The sequence below is a fragment of the Cherax quadricarinatus genome, chromosome 3, assembly GCF_038502225.1.
Source record: "Cherax quadricarinatus isolate ZL_2023a chromosome 3, ASM3850222v1, whole genome shotgun sequence".
NCBI classification, from domain to species: domain Eukaryota; kingdom Metazoa; phylum Arthropoda; class Malacostraca; order Decapoda; family Parastacidae; genus Cherax; species Cherax quadricarinatus.
This window is the reverse complement of record NC_091294.1, coordinates 38,158,368-38,180,949: the sequence shown is the minus strand read 5'-3', so window position 1 is coordinate 38,180,949 and position 22,582 is coordinate 38,158,368.

Here is a 22,582-nt window from a genome sequence, read left to right as displayed (position 1 = left end):
ATTCATTAATTTTCCACAGAAACCCATACCACTATCTATTTCTAGTTTAAAGACCTAAGAGCTCCCTCCACTGCGTTGGTCAGTGCTCCCACTCCAAACCTAGATAAGTGAACCCCATCCCTGGCATACATGTCATTTCTGCCATAGAAGAGGTCCCAGTTGTCTATGAATGTTACTGCATTTTCCTTACAGTGTTTGTCCAGCCAACAATTGACACCAACTGCCCTGGACAACCATTCATTTCCAACTCCTCTCCTGGGCAAAATCCCACATATCACAGGGTTCCCACCCTTCTTTCTAATTATCTATATTGCTGTCCTATACCTGCTAATCAGGTCTTCACTCCCATGTCTGCCAACATCGTTGCCTCCTGCACTGAGGCAGATAATAGGATTGCTCCCATTACCTTTCATGATGTCGTCCAGATGGCTAACAATATCCCCCATCCCAGCCCCAGGAAAACATACCCTCTGCCTCCTCTTCCTGTCCCTAAGACAAAAGGCCCTATCCATAAACTTAACCTGACTGTCTCCAACTAAAACAATGTTCTTACCTTCACTTGTGGAATTCGTCGTGATGTTCTCGATGGTCTTCGTTGGGGTTTCTAGGGATGTCTCACTCACGTCTGCCAGTGCTTCCTTGGTGCTTGTTGTGACGTTCCCAGTAGACAACCCACATTCGTCAGGTAGCACCGAGAATTAGTTGGAAATTTCCACGGTAGTCTTCTGGTTCTCCGTTGTTTCTGCCTCTCCAACAGTCTTCTTGATCCTCAGCTTGGTTCCATGTTGCCCGGCCAGTGAGCAGGTACCCCTCTTAACCTGAGGAGTCACAAAAGGAGGAGGATTACTACGAATCCTCTTTCTCTCCTCCGTTAGTCGCCGTATCTCCAGCTTAGCAACCCTAAGCTCCTCTTTTAGCTGCTGGTAGAGTTGCTCAAGAGAGGACATCTTGGTTCAGATTCTCAGAGGCACACAGGCAAGCCTTCACAGAGCTAAGTACAGGTCCCCACTCCGAGCTAAGTACAGGTCACCACTCCGAGCTAAGTACAGGTCACCACTCCAAAGCTAAGTACAGGTCACCATTCCATCAAAAGCTATCATGAACCCATGGGACGTATTGACAAAAAAAAATGTTGGTGCATACCAACATGCCCCCCGCGGCCCGGTCTGAGACCAGGCCTCGTGGTTGATCAGGGTCTGATCAGCCAGGCTGTTACTGCTGGCCACACACAAACTGACGTATGAACCACAGCCCGGTTGGTCTGGTGCCTGTCTAGTGCCTTCTTGAATCAGCCAGAGGTCTATTGCTAATCCCCCTTATGTATGCTGGGAGGCAGTTGAACAGTCTTGGGCCCCAGACACTTGTGTTGTTTCTCAGTGTACTCGTGGTGCCCTTGCTTTTCACTGGGGAGAATATTGCATTTCCAGTCGAGTCTTTTGCTTTCATACGAAGTGATTTTGGTGTGCAAGTTTGGCACCAATCCATTTAGGATTTTCCAAGTGTATACGTATTATCGTTTATCTTTCTCGCCTGCGTTCCAGGAAACACAAATCAAGGGACTTCAACCGTTCCCAGTAATTTAAGTGTTTTATCGTACTTATATTGGCCGTGAAACACCCATGAAACACCAATGAAATCTAAACATTGATATATGAGCCTGGTTACCTATACTCTTGATCCTTCTGCTTTTCTATTGTAAATGCAAGGCCTCCTTACAACGTGACTGTCAGGCACTAAACACTAAATGCATGCCATTGATACTTTCCAGACTTGATATCTCTGTCAGCGCAAGATCCACAAGCCAAAAGTTTAGATGCAGCAACGTAATATCAACTCCATTAGGTACTTCCCTTACTGCTACTGCAGACACTAATTATTGTGATTTGTCAATCTGGCAAATAACTACTCCAAGGCAATAAGGCTTGAAGACAGTGAAGTATGATCGAATGATAGATCACTGGGCATTGAATGACAAGACGGTGTCATGCAAGCATTGCGGCACAAAGAAAAATCCAGTCACATCTATGTTTGCCTGTCTCTTATGCAAAGTAAATCTATGCATAAAAAAGGTAAAAACGTGCTTCATGGACTTCTATTATGAGAAATAGTCTTCTATATGAGTAATAACACTTATGTACAGTTCAGAACATTTACCAAAGGAAACGTTTCGCTCCAAGTGGCTTCATCAGTGCCGAAGAAGCCACTCGTGGCGAAGCGTTTCCTTTAATGTCTTAAACTGCACATAAGTATCTTTCTCCACATCTTGTCTGAATCACTCTACCATTTCTCAACACAAGTATTACAAGTTATATCCCTTGATGATTCTTTCAGTGTTACAATGTTGACATTTTGTTCTTATACATGGAGAGGGTTTCGGGGATCAACGCCCCTAGGGCCTGGTCCGTGAGTAAGCCTCGTGGTGGATCAGGATCTGATCAACCAGGGAGTTACTGTTAGCCGCACGTAAACCGACGTACAAACCACAGCCTGGGTGATCAGGTACTGACTACAGGTGCTTGTCCAGTGCCTTCTTGAAGACAGCCAGGGGTCTACTGGTAATCCCCCTTATGTATGCTGGGAGGCACTTGAGCAGTCTTGGGCCCTTGACACTTACCGTGTTGTCTTTTAGTGTACTCGTGGCGCACCTGCGTTCTTTTTCAATTTGTCGAAGGTTGATGAAATAGTAGGAGATGGCCAGGCCATCAGACAGCGCTCTGGCTGCCATGTCGACGTCAAGAAACGTGACCTTGAGCATCGAGGAAGCGTTGGGGATCTTCGCAATAGAGTCAGTCTTGGCCCAGGTGTTTAGATCTTGCCTAGAAAGGGAGTGGGCAATGAATGGATGTCTAGGGCAGTTGGTATAAATCGCTGGCTAGACAGGTACTGCAAGGAACTTGCAATCCCATTTATTGATAACTGGGACCTATTCTTTGGCAAACGTGGTATGTATGCAAGGGATGGGGTTCATCTCTCTGGGGATGGAGTGGTTGCATTAGCCAATTCAATTGAGAGGGTAATTGATGACTTGTCTAGGAATTTAAACTGATAGATTATAGAGGTATGGGTGTTTGTGGGAAACAATCAGGCTGCAGCATTAGGGTTTAAAACAGCAGTTATTATCGGGATACCTCAGGAATATGTTTAAAAGACAATATTCAAAATAAAGTTGCTAGTAATTGCAAAGCAATTGATCAACAAACAAAGAGAGATAGTAGAGGGCAACGAGTGACTGGCTCCTTTAAGGTTTACTATACAAATAATAGGAGTCTAAGAAATAAGATAGATGAGCTAAGATTACTTGCAAGTGTAGGTAATATAGATATTATTGGTATAACAGAGACCTGGTTCAACCTGAAAGATAAAGAAATGCCATCTGAATGCAACATACAGGGTTATAAACTATTCCACACTGACAGGGTCAACAGGAAGGGTGGTGGTGTGGCGATGTATGTCAGAGATATTTTAAATTGTTGTCTTAGACATGATATAAGATTAGAAACATCGAACACAGAATCTGTTTGGTTAGTTTCTCGAGGGTCATGACAAATTAATTTTGGGTGTGATTTATAGGCCCCCAAACCTTGATAGGGAGGGCAGTAAGCTGTTATGGGACGAAATTCATAAGGCATCTAGATATGAAAATGTTGTGATAATGGGAGATTTTAACTTTAGACAAATTGATTGGAACAATATGACAGGAAATCTTGAGTCTAGTGACTTTCTTGATACGGTTCAAGATTGCATTTTAGAACAGTTTGTGACAGAACCAACTAGAGGAAACAATCTGCTTGACTTGGTTCTTGCCAACAAAGATTCACTAATTAATAATCTTGAGGTTAATGATGAGCTTGGGGAAAGTGATCACAAATCACTTAGTTTCAATATATCATGGAATTACCCAGATAACTGCAATCAAATCTCTGTCCCAGATTTTCTCTTGGCCGACTTCATGGGACTGAAAAATTACCTGGGTGGGCTAAATTGGGATATCCTGCTATGTGTCAGGTAGGTGATCTTGGCTGCCAATATGACGTTTTTCAGAGCATAGTTCTAGCTGCCCAGACAACTTTTGTTCTGAGTAGGGAAATTAGATCTAACAAAAATGATCCCAAATGGATGAACAATAGATTAAAACATCTCAATGGTCAAAAGAGAGGCATATATAGGCGTATCAAAAGAGGGGATGGGCAGTTAAGAAATCAACATATTCAATTAAAGAGAGAAATAAAAAAAGAAATAAGAAAAGCAAAAAGGAATTATAAGGCTAAGGTCACAAGGGATTCAAAGACTAACCCAAAAGGGTTCTTTCAGGTATACAGAAGTAATATTAGGGACAAGATAAACCCACTTAAGAGTAACTCTTGTCAGATCACTGACAGTGATAAGGATATGTGTGAAATTCTCAATACCTACTTCCTCTCAGTTTTCACCCAGGAAAATACTAGCGATATTCCTGAAACAATAGATTATGTTGAACAGGATGATAATAAACTATGCACGATTGTGGTAATTAGTGACATGGTCCTCAGACAAATAGAGAAACTAAAACCTAACAACTCCCCAGGCTCTGATGAACTGTTTGCAAGGGTGTTAAAGGAATGTAAAGAGGAACTTAGCATACATTTGTTTAATCTTTTTAACATATCACTACAAACTGGCATAGTGCCTGACAAGTGGAAAATGGCAAATGTAATACCTATTTACAAGGCAGGTGACAGGTCCTTGGCTTCGAACTATAAGCCTTACCCTCCATAGTGGGAAAATTTATGGAATCAATAATTGCCGAAGCAATTCGTAGCCATCTTGACAGGCACAGATTGATTAATGAATCTCAACATGGTTTTACAAAGAGGCGTTCCTGTCTTACGAATTTACTAACTTTTTTCACTAAGGTGTTTGATGAGGTAGATCATGGTAATGAATATGATATTGTGTATATGGACTTCAGTAAGGATTTCGATAGAATTCCACATCAGAGGCTATTGAGGAAACTTAAGGCACCTGGAATAGGAGAAGAAATTTTTTCCTGGGTAGAGGCATGGCTGACAAATAGGCAGCAGAGAGTTTGCATACATGGGAAGAAATCAAAATGGGGGCACGTCACAAGCGGTGTTCCACAGGGGTCAGTGTTGGGCCCCTTCTTGTTCACAGTTTACATAAACGACATCGATGAGGGAATAAATAGCGACATAAGCCAATTTACTGATGACACCAAAATAGGCCGTCCAGTTCATTCTGATGAGGACACTAGAGCACTCCAGGATGATTTGAATAGACTGATGCAATGGTCGGAGAAGTGGCAGATGCAGTTTAATATAGACAAAGCAAAGTTCTAAATGGACAGGAAAATAACCATGCGACATATAAACTAAATAATGTAGATCATAATACTACTGATTGCGAAAAGGATTTAGGAGTTCTGGTTAGCAGTAATCTAAAACCAAGACAACAGTGCATTAGTGTTCGCAATAAAGCTAACAGAATTCTTGGCTTCATATCTAGAAGTATAAATAATAGAAATCCTCAGGTTGTTCTTCAACTCTATATATCCTTGGTTAGGCCTCATTTAGACTATGCTGCTCAGTTCTGGTCACCGTATTACAGAATGGATATAAATGCTCTGGAAAACGTACACAACAGGATGACAAAGATGATCCCATGTATCAGAAATCTTCCCTATGAGGGTAGACTGAAGCCCTGAATCTGCACTCTCTCGAAAGGCGTAGAATTAGGGGGGATATGATTGAGGTTTATAAATGGAAAACAGGAATAAATTAAGAGGATGTAAATAGCGCGCTGAAAATTTCTAGCTAAGACAGGACTCGCAGCAATGGTTCCAAGTTGGAAAAATTCAGATTCAGGAAGGATATAGGAAAGCACTGGTTTGGTAATAGAGTTGTGGATGAGTGGAACAAACTCCCGAGTACAGTTATTGAGGCTAAAACGTTGTGTAGTTTTAAAAATAGGTTAGATAAATACATGAGTGGGTGTTGGTGGGTGTGAGTTGGACCTGACTAGCTTGTGCTGCTGGGTCTGGTGCCGTGCTCTTTCCTTGAGTGGAGATGACCAGTACTAACAATACCACCAGTCCGATGACATTCTTCTTTGCAAATATACAGGGTCTAAAACCAGCAACAAACAACAAAATATCTTTCATCCGTGGACTGCTTGCAGAGGCAAAGGCAATGTTCGCGGCTTTCACTGAGACCCACATAAAGGATCACTTGGATAACGAAATATGGATCCCAGGTTACAACCTATACAAATGTGACAGAGTGAACAGGCAAAAAAGGGGGAGGGGGTTGGCCTGTACATTGCAGAGTCACTTGTTTGCACAGAACTGCTTAATGCCTCAAATGATGTAATGGAAGTTTTAGCAGTAAAGATCGAGAACCAAAACCTAGTCATTGTGGTAGTCTACAAGCCTCCGGATGCAACATCCCAGCAATTCATAAGAACATAAGAACATAAGAACGAAGGAACACTGCAGAAGGCCTACTGGCCCATGCGAGGCAGGTCCAAGTCTCCTACCGGCTTAAGCCAATGCACCCAACCTAGTCAGGTCAGGTCACATTGACTTAAGGGAGGAACACGGCAACCGACCTGGTAGCACAAGCTATCAGGTCTAACTCACACCCACCCACATCCACTCATGTATTTATCCAACCTATTTTTAAAGCTACACAACGTTCTGGCCTCTATAACGGTACTTGGGAGTTTGTTCCACTCATCCACAACTCTATTACCAAACCAGTACTTTCCTATATCCTTCCTGAATCTGAATTTTTCCAACTTAAAACCATTGCTGCGAGTCCTGTCTAGGCTAGATATTTTCAGCACACTATTTACATCCCCTTTATTTATTCCTGTCTTCCATTTATACACCTCAATCATATCCCCCCTAATTCTACGTCTTTCTAGAGAGTGCAGATTCAGGGCCCTTAGTCTATCCTCATAGGGAAGGTTTCTGATACATGGGATCAACTTTGTCATCCTCCTTTGTACATTTTCCAGAGAATTTATATCCATTCTGTAATAAGGTGACCAAAACTGTGCAGCATAATCTAAATGAGGCCTAACCAAGGATGTATAGAGTTGAAGAACAACCTGAGGACTCCTATTATTTATGCTTCTTGATATGAAGCCAAGGATTCTATTAGCTTTATTGCGAACACTTATGCACTGTTGTCTTGGTTTCAGATTACTGCTAACCAGAACTCCTAAATCTTTTTCGCAATCCGTAATATTAAGATCTACATTATTTAGTTTATATGTGGCATGGTTATTGTCCTGTCCAACATTTAGAACTTTGCATTTGTCTATATTAAACTGCATCTGCCACTTCTCCGACCACTGCATCAGTCTATTCAAATCTTCCTGGAGTGCTCGAATGTCCTCGTCAGAATGAATTCGACGGCCTATTTTGGTGTCATCGGCAAACTTGCCGATGTCGCTCTTTATGCCCTCATCTATGTCGTTTATGTAGATTGTGAACAGCAGGGGGCCCAACACTGACCCCTGTGGAACACCGCTCGTGACACTTCCCCACTCTGATTTCTCCCCATTTATGCAAACTCTCTGCTGCCTATTTGTCAACCATGCCTCTATCCAGGAAAAAATTTCTCCTCCTATTCCATGTGCTTTAATTTTCCTCAATAGTCTCTGATGTGGGACCCTGTCAAAAGCCTTACTGAAGTCCATATACACAATATCATATTCATTACCATGATCTACCTCCTCAAATACCTTAGTGAAAAAAGTTAATAAATTCGTAAGGCAGGAACGCCCCTTTGTAAAACCATGCTGAGATTCGTTGATTAATTTATGCTTTTCAAGGTGGCTACGAACTGCCTCGGCAATTATTGATTCCATAAATTTTCCCACTATGGAGGTTAGGCTTATTGGTCTATAGTTCGAAGCTAAGGACCTGTCACCTGTTTTGAAAATAGGTATCACATTTGCCATTTTCCACTTATCTGGCACCATGCCAGTTTGTAGTGATATGTTGAAAAGATTAGCCAAAGGTGTGCTAAGCTCCTCTTTACATTCCTTTAGAACCCTTGCATACAGTTCATCAGGGCCTGGGGATTTGTTAGGTTTTAATTTATCTATTTGCCTAAGGACCATGTCACTTGTGACCCTAATAGTACACAGTTTATTATCGTCCTGTTCTACATAATTTATCATTACTGGAATATCGCTGGTATCCTCCTGTGTAAAAACTGAGAGGAAGTATGTGTTAAAAATTCTACACATTTCCTTATCACTGTCAGTGAGCTGACCCGAGGAACTTTTGAGTGGGCCTATCTTGTCCCTGATCTTACTTCTGTATACCTGAAAGAATCCTTTTGGGTTAGTCTTCGATTCTCTTGCAACTTTAACCTCATAATCTCTTTTTGCTTTTCTAATTCCCTTTTTTATTTCTCTCTTTAACTGAATATATCGATTTCTCAATTGCCCCTCTCCTCTTTTGATTTGCCTATATATGCCTCTCTTTTGACCAATCAGATATTTTAATCTATTGTTCATCCATTTAGGATCATTTTTGTTTGATCTGATTTCCCTATTTGGAACATAATTTGACTGAGCAGCTAGAACTATGCCCTGGAAAGCATCATATCGGCAACCATCACCACCTACCTGACCCTTGGTCAGGTCATTCCAGTTCAGCCCACCTAAGTAATTTTTCAGTCCTATGAAATCAGCCAAGCGAAAGTCAGGGACGGAGACTTGATTGCCATTATTAGGGGAATTCCATGATATATTAAAACTGAGTGATTTGTGATCACTTTCCCCAAGCTCATCATTAACCTCAAGATTATTAATTAGTGTTTCCCTACTGGCAAGAACCAAGTCAAGGAGGTTATTTCCCCTAGTTGGCTCTGTCACAAACTGTTTTAAAAAACAATCCTGGATCGTATCAAGAAAGTCACCTGACTCTAAATTTCCTGTCAAATTGCTCCAGTCAATCTGTCTATAGTTGAAATCTCCCATTAGCACAACATTTTCGTATGTAGATGCCTTACGAATTTCGTCCCATAGAAGTTTACTGCACTCCCTATCAAGATTTGGGGCCCTGTAAATCACACCCAAAATTAGTTTTTCTCGGCCCTCGAGAAGCTGTAACCAAACAGATTCAGTGGCTGACGCTTCTAATTTAATATCTTGTCTAACACAACAATTTAAATTGTCTCTGACATACATCGCTACTCCACCACCTTTCCTGTTGACCCTGTCAGTGTGGAATAATTTATAGCCTTGTATGTGACATTCAGAGGGCATCTCTCTATCTTTCAGATTGAGCCAGGTCTCTGTTATAGCAATAATATCTATGTCTCCTGCACTTGCAATTAATCTTAGCTCATCTATCTTATTTCTTACACTCCTGCTATTAGTATAGTAAACCTTAAGGGAGCTAGTCCCTTGCTGCCCTCTGCTGTCCCCCTTTGTTTGCTGACCTGATCTATTGTCTTTATTTATAACTTCATGCTGAATGCCTTTTATACATTTACTGTTTCCAACCCAAGTGTTGCAACCTGCTTGTTTCCCACACACACCCATACCTCTATCTTCCATCAGTTTAAAATCATAGGCATTTCACCAATGGCCTTCTCAATCGAGTCTGCAAGTGCTACCACCCCAGCCCCAGAGAGATGTACCCCATCCCTTGCATACATATCATGTTTGCCATAAAAGTTGTTCCAGTTGTCAATGAATGGGATTGCAAGTTCCTTGCAGTATCTGTCTAGCCAGCAATTTACACCAATTGCCCTAGACAACCATTCATTTCCTACTCCCCTTCTAGGCAAGATGCTACATATGATTGGGATCCCTCCCTTAGACTTAATGAAATCTATAGCTGACCTGTACTTATCTAGCAGCTCTTCTCTCCTACCCTTCCCAATATCATTTCCACCAGCACTGAGACAGATAATGGGCTTGCTCCCATTACCTGACATGATATTATCCAGCCTGTTGACAATGTCCCCAACACCAGCTCCAGAGAAGCACACTCTATCTCTCATCTTCTTATTCCTATTACAAAAAGCACGGTCAATGTATCTTACCTGAGAGTCACCAACCACAAGAATGCGCTTACTTCCATTAGCAGGGGCAGTAGTACCCTTACCTTCACTGGCCACTGAAGTACATTCATCCTGAAGAACAGAGAAGCGATTTCCTACCTTCAGATCTTCACTCTTAACTTTCCTTACTCTGATGCGCCTTCCATTACTGTGAACTACTCGCCACTTGTAGCAGGTGCTGGGCTGCACCTCACTGCTGGTAGCCGTTGCTGCCTCCCCAACTACAGCCTCCTCACAGCGAGAGACAGACTGCACCTCGCTGCTAGAAGCCTCATTCCCCACAACTCCAGCCACCTCACACTCTCTCCCAGACCCATTGAGGTGGACCTTCAGCCTCCTAATCTCCTCCTGGAGAAGCAAGACCTCCTCCTTCAACTCTCCAACCTCAATTTTTAAAACACTGCAGAAGCAAGCCATGCTTTGTAACCGTCCACACTAATCCCCAAGGCAGCTCCTGCACCCAACATCTTGCTCCTGGGGGATTTCAACTTAAGGCACCTAAAATGGAGGAATATAGCAAATAATATTGTTGCAGTAATAACACCAGGAGGCAGCTCTGATGAAAACTCACACTCACACGAGCTTTTAAATCTCTGCACAAAATTCAATTTAAACCAGCAAATAATAGAGCCTACTAGATTGGAGAATACACTAGGCCTCATATTCACTAACAATGATGATCTGATAAGAAATGTCACCATATCAAAAACAATATACTCAGATCACAACATAATTGAGGTTCAGACATGTATGCGTGGAGCCCCAGACCGACATAATGAAATTAGTCACGAGGGAGCATTCACCAAATTCAACTTAAATAACAAAAACATAAAGTGGGACCAAGTAAACCAAGTCCTAACCGATATAAGCTGGGAAGATATACTAAGCAACACAGACCCCAACTTATGCCTAGAACAGATTAACTCGGTGGCACTCGATGTATGCACAAGGCTTATTCCTCTAAGAAAAAGGAGGAGTAGATGTAAAATAGAAAGAGACAGGCACTTCCTTTACAGGCGACGGAAAAGAATAACAGAGCGGCTAAAAGAGGTCAATATATCTGAAATGCGTAGGGAGACACTGGTCAGAGAAATAGCAAACATCGAACTTAAGCTAAAGGAATCTTATAGGAATCAGGAATCGCGGGAAGAACTAAAAGCCATAAATGAAATCGAAAGAAACCCAAAGTATTTCTTCTCCTATGCCAAATCAAAGTCGAGAACAACGTCCAGTATTGGGCCCTTACTTGAACAAGATGGGTCCTACACAGATGACAGCAAGGAAATGAGTGAGCTACTCAAGTCCCAATATGACTCAGTTTTTAGCAAGCCGCTAACCAGACTGAGAGTCGAAGATCAAAACGAATTTTTTATGAGAGAGCCACAGAATTTGGTTAACACAAGCCTATCTGATGTTATCCTGACGCCAAATGACTTCGAACAGGCGATAAATGACATGCCCATGCACTCTGCCCCAGGGCCAGACTCATGGAACTCCGTGTTCATCAAGAACTGCAAGAAGCCCCTATCACGAGCCTTTACCATCCTATGGAGAGGGAGCATGGACACGGGGGTCATCCCACAGTCACTAAAAACAACAGACATAGCCCCACTCCACAAAGGGGGCAGTAAAGCAACAGCAAAGAACTACAGACCGATAGCACTAACATCCCATATCATAAAAATCTTTGAAAGGGTCCTAAGAAGCAAGATCACCACCCACCTAGAAACACATCAGTTACACAACCCAGGGCAACATGGGTTTAGAACAGGTCGCTCCTGTCTGTCTCAACTATTGGATCACTACGACAAGGTCCTTGATGCACTAGAAGACAAGAAGAATGCAGATGTAATATATACAGACTTTGCAAAAGCTTCGACAAGTGTGACCATGGCGTAATAGCGCACAAAATGCGTGCTAAAGGAATAACAGGAAAAGTCGGTCGATGGATCTATAATTTCCCCACTAACAGAACACAGAGAGTAGTAGTCAACTGAGTAAAGTCCGAGGCAGCCACGGTGAAAAGCTCTGTTCCTCAAGGCACAGTACTCGCTCCCATCTTGTTCCTCATCCTCATATCTGACATAGACAAGGATGTTAGCCACAGCACCGTGTCTTCCTTTGCAGATGACACCCGAATCTGCATGACAGTGTCTTCCATTGCAGACACTGCAAGGCTCCAGGCGGACATCAACCAAATCTTTCAGTGGGCTGCAGAAAACAATATGAAGTTCAACGATGAGAAATTTCAATTACTCAGATATTGTAAACACGAGGAAATTAAATCTTCATCAGAGTACAAAACAAATTCTGGCCACAAAATAGAGCGTAACACCAACGTCAAAGACCTGGGAGTGATCATGTCGGAGGATCTCACCTTCAAGGACCATAACATTGTATCAATCGCATCTGCTAGAAAAATGACAGGATGGATAATGCAAACCTTCAAAACTAGGGATGCCAAGCCCATGATGACACTCTTCAGGTCACTTGTTCTATCTAGGCTGGAATATTGCTGCACACTAACAGCACCTTTCAAGGCAGGTGAAATTGCTGACCTAGAAAATGTACAGAGACCCTTCACGGCGCGCATAACGGAGATAAAACACCTCAATTACTGGGAGCGCTTGAGGTTCCTGAACCTGTATTCCCTGGAACGCAGGAGGGAGAGATACATGATTATATACACCTGGAAAATCCTAGAGGGACTAGTACCGAACTTGCACAAGAAAATCACTCACTACGAAAGCAAAAGACTTGGCAGGCGATGCAACATCCCCCCAATGAAAAGCAGGGGTGTCACTAGCACGTTAAGAGACCATACAATAAGTGTCAGGGGCCCGAGACTGTTCAACTGCCTCCCAGCATACATAAGGGGGATTACCAACAGACCCCTGGCAGTCTTCAAGCTGGCACTGGACAAGCACCTAAAGTCGGTTCCTGATCAGCCGGGCTGTGGCTCGTACGTTGGTTTGCATGCAGCCAGCAGTAACATCCTGGTTGATCAGGCTCTGATCCACCAGGAGGCCTGGTCACAGACCGGGCCGCGGGGGCGTTGACCCCCGGAACTCTCTCCAGGTAAACTCCAGGTATCCGAGGGAGGGGGGGACCATGGACCCGCTCCGCATGGGTCTGTAGGCCTGTTGCAGTGTTCCTTCTTTCTTATGTTCTTATGTGATGATTTGATGTCATGAACACAGACCTTTTAGTTAGCATGTAAGGTGAGGTGGAGATGGTAAAGCCACTAACGTCTGTTTCATCATCAAGAAAGGTGACGAGGAAAGCTTCTTTCAGAGATGTAATGTTCGAGAACTTGACTTGCAGACTGGTGTTGAGACAGGACGAAAGTTCAAGCTTCGTGGCATCGTTGATGACAGCAGTCTTGGGTTTAATCCTCACACGATGAGACATCGTGGAGGTGGTAGAGGTTCCCCTCCCCAACGGGGATCGTAGGGAGACTGGTTGACAAAAGCAGCAGCGTCTGTGGCCGTACACGACGAAGTCTACAGAGTGAATCTGTCTATTTGTATTTTTCTTTATCTTTCAGGTTGAACCAGGTATCCATTGTAGCTCATGCGCATGTCATGAATTATCCTTCTTATATGCTTTATATATTTTTTGTTCCCTTTTAATTTTTACTTTGGTTTCTCTTCATATATTTTTGAAGAACGACGTCTCCTTCAGATTTGCATTACAGGCCATCTTAATTAAAATTAATATTTGTGTGACTTCCCATCATATTTTTAACATATTTTGAATCGATTTATCATGAAGATTCCTATCACAACACACTCCATTTACTAATTTTCTCATTTTATTACTATCTTTGTTGAGCTGGAACTCTAAATGTTGGTGAATCTTTAAAGGGAGTTTTTTAGTAATTAATTTTGGGATGTGATGGGTCCTATTTGTCAATTTTCTTCTATTTCATCAAATTCGATTTTTAAAAATGTCAAAATTAAGTTTTCATTTACAGGATTATAGAGAATTTTAATAGAATGTAAACGAGAAGAGTAAACAAGAAAAGATAAAATACGGTGTTTTATGGTGTAGTTAAGCTTAACGAAGTTAAGCTTAACGAAGGAAACTTCCATTTTTCGGAACATTCTCAGCAACATAATTATTTGCTTTCTTAAAAAAAAAATTGTTTATTACTTCGCAACATCTTCGTCAATCTGCTTCAAATTTTCAACGTTTGTGTAATATATGTTAGAGAAGAGCGATGGGAATATGTGGGTGATAAGAAGGTCTGTCTTCACCTAACTTATGATAGGTGAAGACTGGCTCTTCTGATGGGTTAAAAATTTTCATTACTCGTGGATACTAATTAAAATAAGGTTATATTTAATGGAGTTTGAGGATGACCTTTTACCACTTCATTATTTGGTCTTGATTCTAATGAATATCTTATGATTTAAGAAGCTTAATGTATCTTCCAGCTCACTTGACTCGAATTTTAAATTCTTTGCATATCGCAGGCTGTATATGATGCCCTACGGGTTGAACACTTTCCTCTGATTAAAATATAACAAATATATGCAGCATCACATTTCAAAAGCTGATGCATTGTATTAAATGGCTGAATAAAAAAGAAAAATACCTTGACTGAAAGACTAAACGCTAATCCCACAAGGGTCACACAGTGCTGCAGGACTGTGAGTGTTGCTGCAGCACAGTGCTGCAGGACTGTGAGTGTTGCTGCAGCACAGTGCTGCAGGACTGTGAGTGTTCCTGCAGCAGAGAGTAGTAAGGCTGGAGAGGACAACAGAGGAAGATTTAGGAAGAGATGTGAGGAGATCTAAAGGAATTATTATCACAGATTGTGTAATAAATCGGTTGCTGTCAAAAAGTCAAAGAGAGAGTCTGTGTCAAAGATCGGGCCGGAAACAAGGAGGGAAGATAGAGTAAGTATGTTAGAGCGGTGACGACGTCGGAGGTAAATATTGTGTGCTTGTTGAAAGACAGGACAGTCCAATAGAATGTGACAAACTGAAACTGGAACCTGATAATTCTGACAGAGTGGGACAGGGCTCCTATCCATGAGATACCCATGAGTAAGACGGGGATGCTCGATGCGAAAATGGGAGAGTGTTGTCTCCCAACCTCGGGATCGACGATAGGAAGGCCAGAAACCTAAAGTTGGCTTGATAGAATGTAATTTTTTATGAGTCATATCGGACCAACGGCATTGTCAACAGTCACAATGGTGGTTAGAGATTACAGCGATATAGCCTGAGAATGGAATACCTCTATGTGAAACTAAGACGTCATGTACATTCGACAGCGCAGCAGAGTCTGGCTGCTCGTTGCCATGAATATCAACTAAAAATGTGGCGCAACCAAAGTTGTATATGAAGACTTTGGAATGAGGTGAATCAAATTTTTTAATAGCTTGAAAAGCACTAAAGGAATTTGAAATTACTACAAGCAGTGAGGTAGCCATAGATGCAATACAAATAACTACAGTTAGAAATGCATGCAGTTCAGCTGTAAAAATGCTAGCTGAGTCTAATAAATGCCCTATCACAGTTCTGCCCGGGATCACTGCTGCAAGCCCGACACCGTTTAGAACCATCAGTGTACACTTCAATAGCGTAAGGAGACCGGAAGTGATTGAGAAAAAGGGAACGAGAAGCAAGTGAAGGTATTTTAGCTTTCGCGCATGGTGGTGGGAAGAACAGACGTGATTTGTCGGTACATCCCATAGGAGAAGGGAAAAGTTAGCTGCTACATGAACATGTAAAGGGGGCAACTGAAGTGAAGTCAAGAGCGAGTGAAGACGAAGAGAAAAAGAACGGAGTAAACAAGAGCGGCGAACAAATAATGGACCTCTACTAACGTCCATTACTATCCTGTATGAAGGATCGTAAACGTCATGAGAGCGGACAAAATAACGGAGACATTGGGTATCACGGCGATCCTTAAAAGGAGAGAACGTTCGCTATTGCATATAGACTCTCGACAGAAGAGGAGCGTAAAGCACCTAGACATAAACGTAATCTCTGGTGATGGATGGGATCAAGTTAAGAAAAAGTTGCGGGAGAGGCCGCAGAATATACCTGGTCGCCATAATTTAGATCGATAAAATTAGGGCGTTACTAGGTCATTACTAGGTCGACTCTCTCTCTCTCTCTGCTCTAAGAGCCATATAGTACCCCTTCTTAAGGCTATATTTGGATCCTGTCTTCACTACTCCATGCTGTTCCACTTCCTTATGACTCTAAGGCTGAAGAGGTACTTCCTAACATCCTCGTGACTCATCTGAGTTTTCAGCTTTCCGTTTTGTCCCCTTGTTCTTGTGTCCCTTTTCTGAAAAATTCTGCCCTTGACCACCTTGTCAATACCTATCAGTATTTTATACGACGATATCATGTCCCTCCTATTCCTCATGTTCTCCAGTGTCGTTAGGTTCAGCTCCACTAACCTCTCATCAAGAACATGCCCCTTAGCTCAGGGACTAGTCTTGTTGCAAAGTTTTGCATTTTCTCTAATTTTTTAATATGTTTGACCAGGCGTGGGCTTCATACTAGTGCTGCATACCCCAAAATGGGCATGACATACAAGGCGTACATGTACTCACCTAATTGTACTCACCTAATTGTGGTTGCAGGGGTCGAGACTCAGCTCAGTGATTGTACTAACCATATTATTTTGTGTTCTCACAATTATAAAGGTATTCCGTGTTTATATTTCAAGGCAATATTTATGATGTATACTGAGCACTTTCACAGAGTAGAAAGATAAAATTAAACAAAAGCTGTGGAGGTAATGAACAAGGTTAACACCTATAATACAATGAAATATTATACTATATTATAAATGTTATAAACATCACGTCGGACAGGGGTCATCACAAGTCGCTCTCACTGAGAGTCTGGCAGAAGGCAGTGATGGACACATCTCTTCAGTAAGAACTACTATCATCTTTACTGTTTAATATAATTATGACTACCATAAACATTTTTTGGTAAAATAATAATTTTTATCTTAAGAAAGTATGAAAATAAAAAATAATAACTAATCACTAATTTTGTAACACTAATTATTAACTGTCTTCACAAAGGCCACCACACTCAGTCACCGTCTATCTCTTAGTCTACCATAGTCACCATCCTTCTCTTAGTCTACCGTACTCAGTCACCATCCTTCTCTTAGTCTACCATACTCAGTCATCATCCTTCTCTTAGTCTACCGTACTCAGTCACCATCCTTCTCTTAGTCTACCGTACTCAGTCACCATCCTTCTCTTAGTCTACCATACTCAGTCATCATCCTTCTCTTAGTCTACCGTACTCAGTCACCATCCTTCTCTTAGTCTACCGTACTCAGTCACCATCCTTCTCTTAGTCTACCATACTCAGTCATCATCCTTCTCTTAGTCTACCGTACTCAGTCACCATCCTTCTCTTAGTCTACCGTACTCAGTCACCATCCTTCTCTTAGTCTACCGTACTCAGTCACCATCCTTCTCTTAGTCTACCGTACTCAGTCACCATCCTTCTCTTAGTCTACCGTACTCAGTCACCATCCTTCTCTTAGTCTACCGTACTCAGTCACCATCCTTCTCTTAGTCTACCATACTCAGTCATCATCCTTCTCTTAGTCTACCGTACTCAGTCACCATCCTTCTCTTAGTCTACCGTACTCAGTCACCATCCTTCTCTTAGTCTACCGTACTCAGTCACCATCCTTCTCTTAGTCTACCGTACTCAGTCACCATCCTTCTCTTAGTCTACCGTACTCAGTCACCATCCTTCTCTTAGTCTACCGTACTCAGTCACCATCCTTCTCTTAGTCTACCGTACTCAGTCACCATCCTTCTCTTAGTCTACCGTACTCAGTCACCATCCTTCTCTTAGTCTACCGTACTCAGTCACCATCCTTCTCTTAGTCTACCGTACTCAGTCACCATCCTTCTCTTAGTCTACCGTACTCAGTCACCATCCTTCTCTTAGTCTACCGTACTCAGTCACCATCCTTCTCTTAGTCTACCGTACTCAGTCACCATCCTTCTCTTAGTCTACCGTACTCAGTCACCATCCTTCTCTTAGTCTACCATACTCAGTCACCATCCTTCTCTTAGTCTACCGTACTCAGTCACCATCCTTCTCTTAGTCTCCCATACTTAGTCACCATCCTTCTCTTAGTCTCCCATACTTAGTCACCATCCTTCTCTTAGTCTCCCATACTTAGTCACCATCCTTCTCTTAGTCTACCGTACTCAGTCACCATCCTTCTCTTAGTCTCCCATACTTAGTCACCATCCTTCTCTTAGTCTCCCATACTTAGTCACCATCCTTCTCTTAGTCTCCCATACTTAGTCACCATCCTTCTCTTAGTCTACCGTACTCAGTCACCATCCTTCTCTTAGTCTACCGTACTCAGTCACCATCCTTCTCTTAGTCTACCGTACTCAGTCACCATCCTTCTCTTAGTCTCCCATACTTAGTCACCATCCTTCTCTTAGTCTCCCATACTTAGTCACCATCCTTCTCTTAGTCTCCCATACTTAGTCACCATCCTTCTCTTAGTCTACCGTACTCAGTCACCATCCTTCTCTTAGTCTACCGTACTCAGTCACCATCCTTCTCTTAGTCTACCGTACTCAGTCACCATCCTTCTCTTAGTCCATGAATCACTTCTTTCATTTTTTCTCGTCTTATTGACATTGGTGGCGTCTTTTTATTTGCTAAAATTCTCTCTCAATTTGTTTCAAAAAATACTCATAGTATATTTCCTTCTTAACAAAAAAATCTATATTTTACACACGATTTTAAAAGATTTATCCTTTTAGACCAAGAACTTTAATAAGTTCACTTCTGTGCATAATTCCCGAGAAGGAACTGAGGCCTTAAACTATGACGAATTTCAGGTTTCTGCAGATGGCGGGAGCCTAGTTTAGTTGACTTTCGCTGACGCATGTTGTAGCGTCTAGGTGATTGATTCCGTTTGCGTGTTTTAAAGTGCTGTGGGAGATTACAGGACGGGTGTTGAACTGCTGTGGGAGAGAATTTGATGGGTGTTAGAGAGCTCTGGGAAAGTACAGAATAGTGTTGCAGTACTCCAAGGGGGAACGGAATAGTGTTGCAGTACTCCGGGGGAGTACGGAATAGTGTTGCAGTACTCCGGGGGAGAACAGAATAGTGTTGCAGTGCTCCGAGGGAGTACAGAATACTGTTGCAGTAACCCGGGAGAGTGCAGAATAGTGTTGCAGTAACCCGGGGGAGTACAGAATAGTGTTGCAGTACTCCGAAGGAGTACAGAATAGTGTTGCAGTACTCCGGGGGAGTACAGAATAGTGCTGCAGTACTCAGGGGGAGTACAGAATAGTGTTGCAGTACTCCGGGGGAGTAGAGAATAGTGTTGCAGTACTCAGGGGGAGTACAGAATAGTGTTGCAGTACTCCGGGGGAGTAGAGAATAGTGTTGCAGTACTCCGGGGGAGTACAGAATAGTGTTGCAGTACTCAGGGGGAGTACAGAATAGTGTTGCAGTACTCCGGGGGAGTAGAGAATAGTGTTGCAGTACTCCGGGGGAGTACAGAATAGTGTTGCAGTGCTCCGGGGGAGTACAGAATAGTGCTGCAGTAACACGGGGAAGTACAGAATAGTGTTGCAGTACTCCGGGGGAGTACAGAATAGTGTTGCAGTACTCCGGGGGAGTAGAGAATAGTGTTGCAGTACTCCGAGGGAGTACAGAATAGTGTTGCAGAACTCCGGGGGAGTACAGAATAGTGTTGCAGTGCTCCGGGGGAGTACAGAATAGTGTTGCAGTACTCCGAGGGAGTGCAGAATAGTGTTGCAGTACTACGGGGAGTACAGAATAGTGTTGCAGTACTCCGACAGAGTACAGAATAGTGTTGCAGTAACCCGGGGGAGTGCAGAATAGTGTTGCACTAACCAGGGGGAGTGCAGAATAGTGTTGCAGTACTCCGAAAGAGTACAGAATAGTGTTGCAGTACTCCGAGGGAGTACAGAATAGTGTTGCAGAACTCCGGGGGAGTGCAGAATAGTGTTGCAGTGCTCCGGGGGAGTGCAGAATAGTGTTGCAGTAACCCGGGAGAGTACAGAACAGTGTTGCAGAACTCCGGGGCGTACAGAATAGTGTTGCAGTAACCCGGGGGAGTGCAGAATAGTGTTGCAGTAACCCGGGAGAGTACAGAATAGTGTTGCAGTACTCCGAGGGAGTACAGAATAGTGTTGCAGTACTCCGAGGGAGTACAGAATAGTGTTGCAGTACTCCGAGGGAGTACAGAATAGTGTTGCAGTACTCCGAGGAGTACAGAATAGTGTTGCAGTACTCCGGGGGAGTACAGAATAGTGTTGCAGTACTCCGAGGGAGTACAAAATAGTGTTGCAGTACTCCGTAGAATACAGAATAGTGTCGCAGTATTCCGGGGGAGTACAGAATAGTGTTGCAGTAACCCGGGAGAGTACAGAATAGTGTTTCAGTAACCCGGGAGAGTAGAGAATAGTGTTGCAGTACTCCGAGGGAGTAAAGAATAGTGTTGCAGTACTCCGAGGGAGTACAGAATAGTGTTGCAGTACTCCGAGGGAGTACAGAATAGTGTTTCAGTAACCCGGGAGAGTACAGAATAGTGTTGCAGTACTCCGGGGGAGTAAAGAATAGTGTTGCAGTACTCCGGGGGAGTACAGAATAGTGTTGCAGTACTCCGGGGGAGTAAAGAATAGTGTTGCAGTACTCCGGGGGAGTAAAGAATAGTGTTGCAGTACTCCGGGGGAGTACAGAATAGTGTTGCAGTACTCCGAGGGAGTACAGAATAGTGTTTCAGTAACCCGGGAGAGTACAGAATAGTGTTGCAGTACTCCGGGGGAGTAAAGAATAGTGTTGCAGTACTCCGGGGGAGTACAGAATAGTGTTGCAGTACTACGGGGAGTACAGAATAGTGTTGCAGTACTCCGAGGGAGTACAGAATAGTGTTGCAGTACTCCGAGGGAGTACAGAATAGTGTTGCAGTACTACGGGGAGTACAGAATAGTGTTGCAGTACTCCGAGGGAGTACAGAATAGTGTTGCAGTACTCCGGGGGAGTACAGAATAGTGTTGCAGTACTCCGAGGGAGTACAGAATAGTGTTGCAGTACTCCGAGGGAGTACAGAATTGTGTTGCAGTACTCCGAGGGAGTACAGAATAGTGTTGCAGTACTCCGGGGGAGTACAGAATAGTGTTGCAGTACTCCGAGGGAGTACAGAATAGTGTTGCAGTACTCCGGGGGAGTACAGAATAGTGTTGCAGTACTCCGAGGGAGTACAGAATAGTGTTGCAGTACTCCGGGGGAGTACAGAATAGTGTTGCAGTACTCCGGGGGAGTACAGAATAGTGTTGCAGTATTCCAGGGGAGTACAGAATAGTGTTGCAGTACTCCGAGGGAGTACAGAATTGTGTTGCAGTACTCCGAGGGAGTACAGAATAGTGTTGCAGTACTCCGGGGGAGTACAGAATAGTGTTGCAGTACTCCGGGGGAGTACAGAATAGTGTTGCAGTACTCCGGGGAGCACAGAATAGTGTTGCAGTACTCCGGGGGAGTACAGAATAGTGTTGCAGTACTCCGGGGAGCACAGAATAGTGTTGCAGTACTCCGGGGGAGTACAGAATAGTGTTGCAGTACTCCGAGGGAGTACAGAATAGTGTTGCAGTACTCCGGGGGAGTACAGAATAGTGTTGCAGTACTCCGGGGGAGTACAGAATAGTGTTGCAGTACTCCGGGGGAGTACAGAATAGTGTTGCAGTACCCCGGGGAGTACAGAATAGTGTTGCAGTACTCCGGGGAGTGCAGAAAAGTGTTGCAGTACTCCGAGGGAGTACAGAATAGTGTTGCAGTACTCCGGGGGAGTACAGAATAGTGTTGCAGTACTCCGGGGGAGTACAGAATAGTGTTGCAGTACTCCGAGGGAGTACAGAATAGTGTTGCAGTACTCCGAGGGAGTACAGAATAGTGTTGCAGTACTCCGGGGGAGTACAGAATAGTGTTGCAGTACTCCGGGGGAGTACAGAATAGTGTTGCAGTACTCCGAGGGAGTACAGAATAGTGTTGCAGTACTCCGAGGGAGTACAGAATAGTGTTGCAGTACTCCGAGGGAGTACAGAATAGTGTTGCAGTACTCCGAGGGAGTACAGAATAGTGTTGCAGTACTCCGAGGGAGTACAGAATAGTGTTGCAGTACTCCGAGGGAGTACAGAATAGTGTTGCAGTACTCCGAGGGAGTACAGAATAGTGTTGCAGTACTCCGGGGGAGTACAGAATAGTGTTGCAGTACTCCGGGGGAGTACAGAATAGTGTTGCAGTACTCCGAGGGAGTACAGAATAGTGTTGCAGTACTCCGGGGGAGTACAGAATAGTGTTGCAGTATTCCAGGGGAGTACAGAATAGTGTTGCAGTACTCCGGGGGAGTACAGAATAGTGTTGCAGTACTCCGGGGGAGTACAGAATAGTGTTGCAGTATTCCAGGGGAGTACAGAATAGTGTTGCAGTACTCCG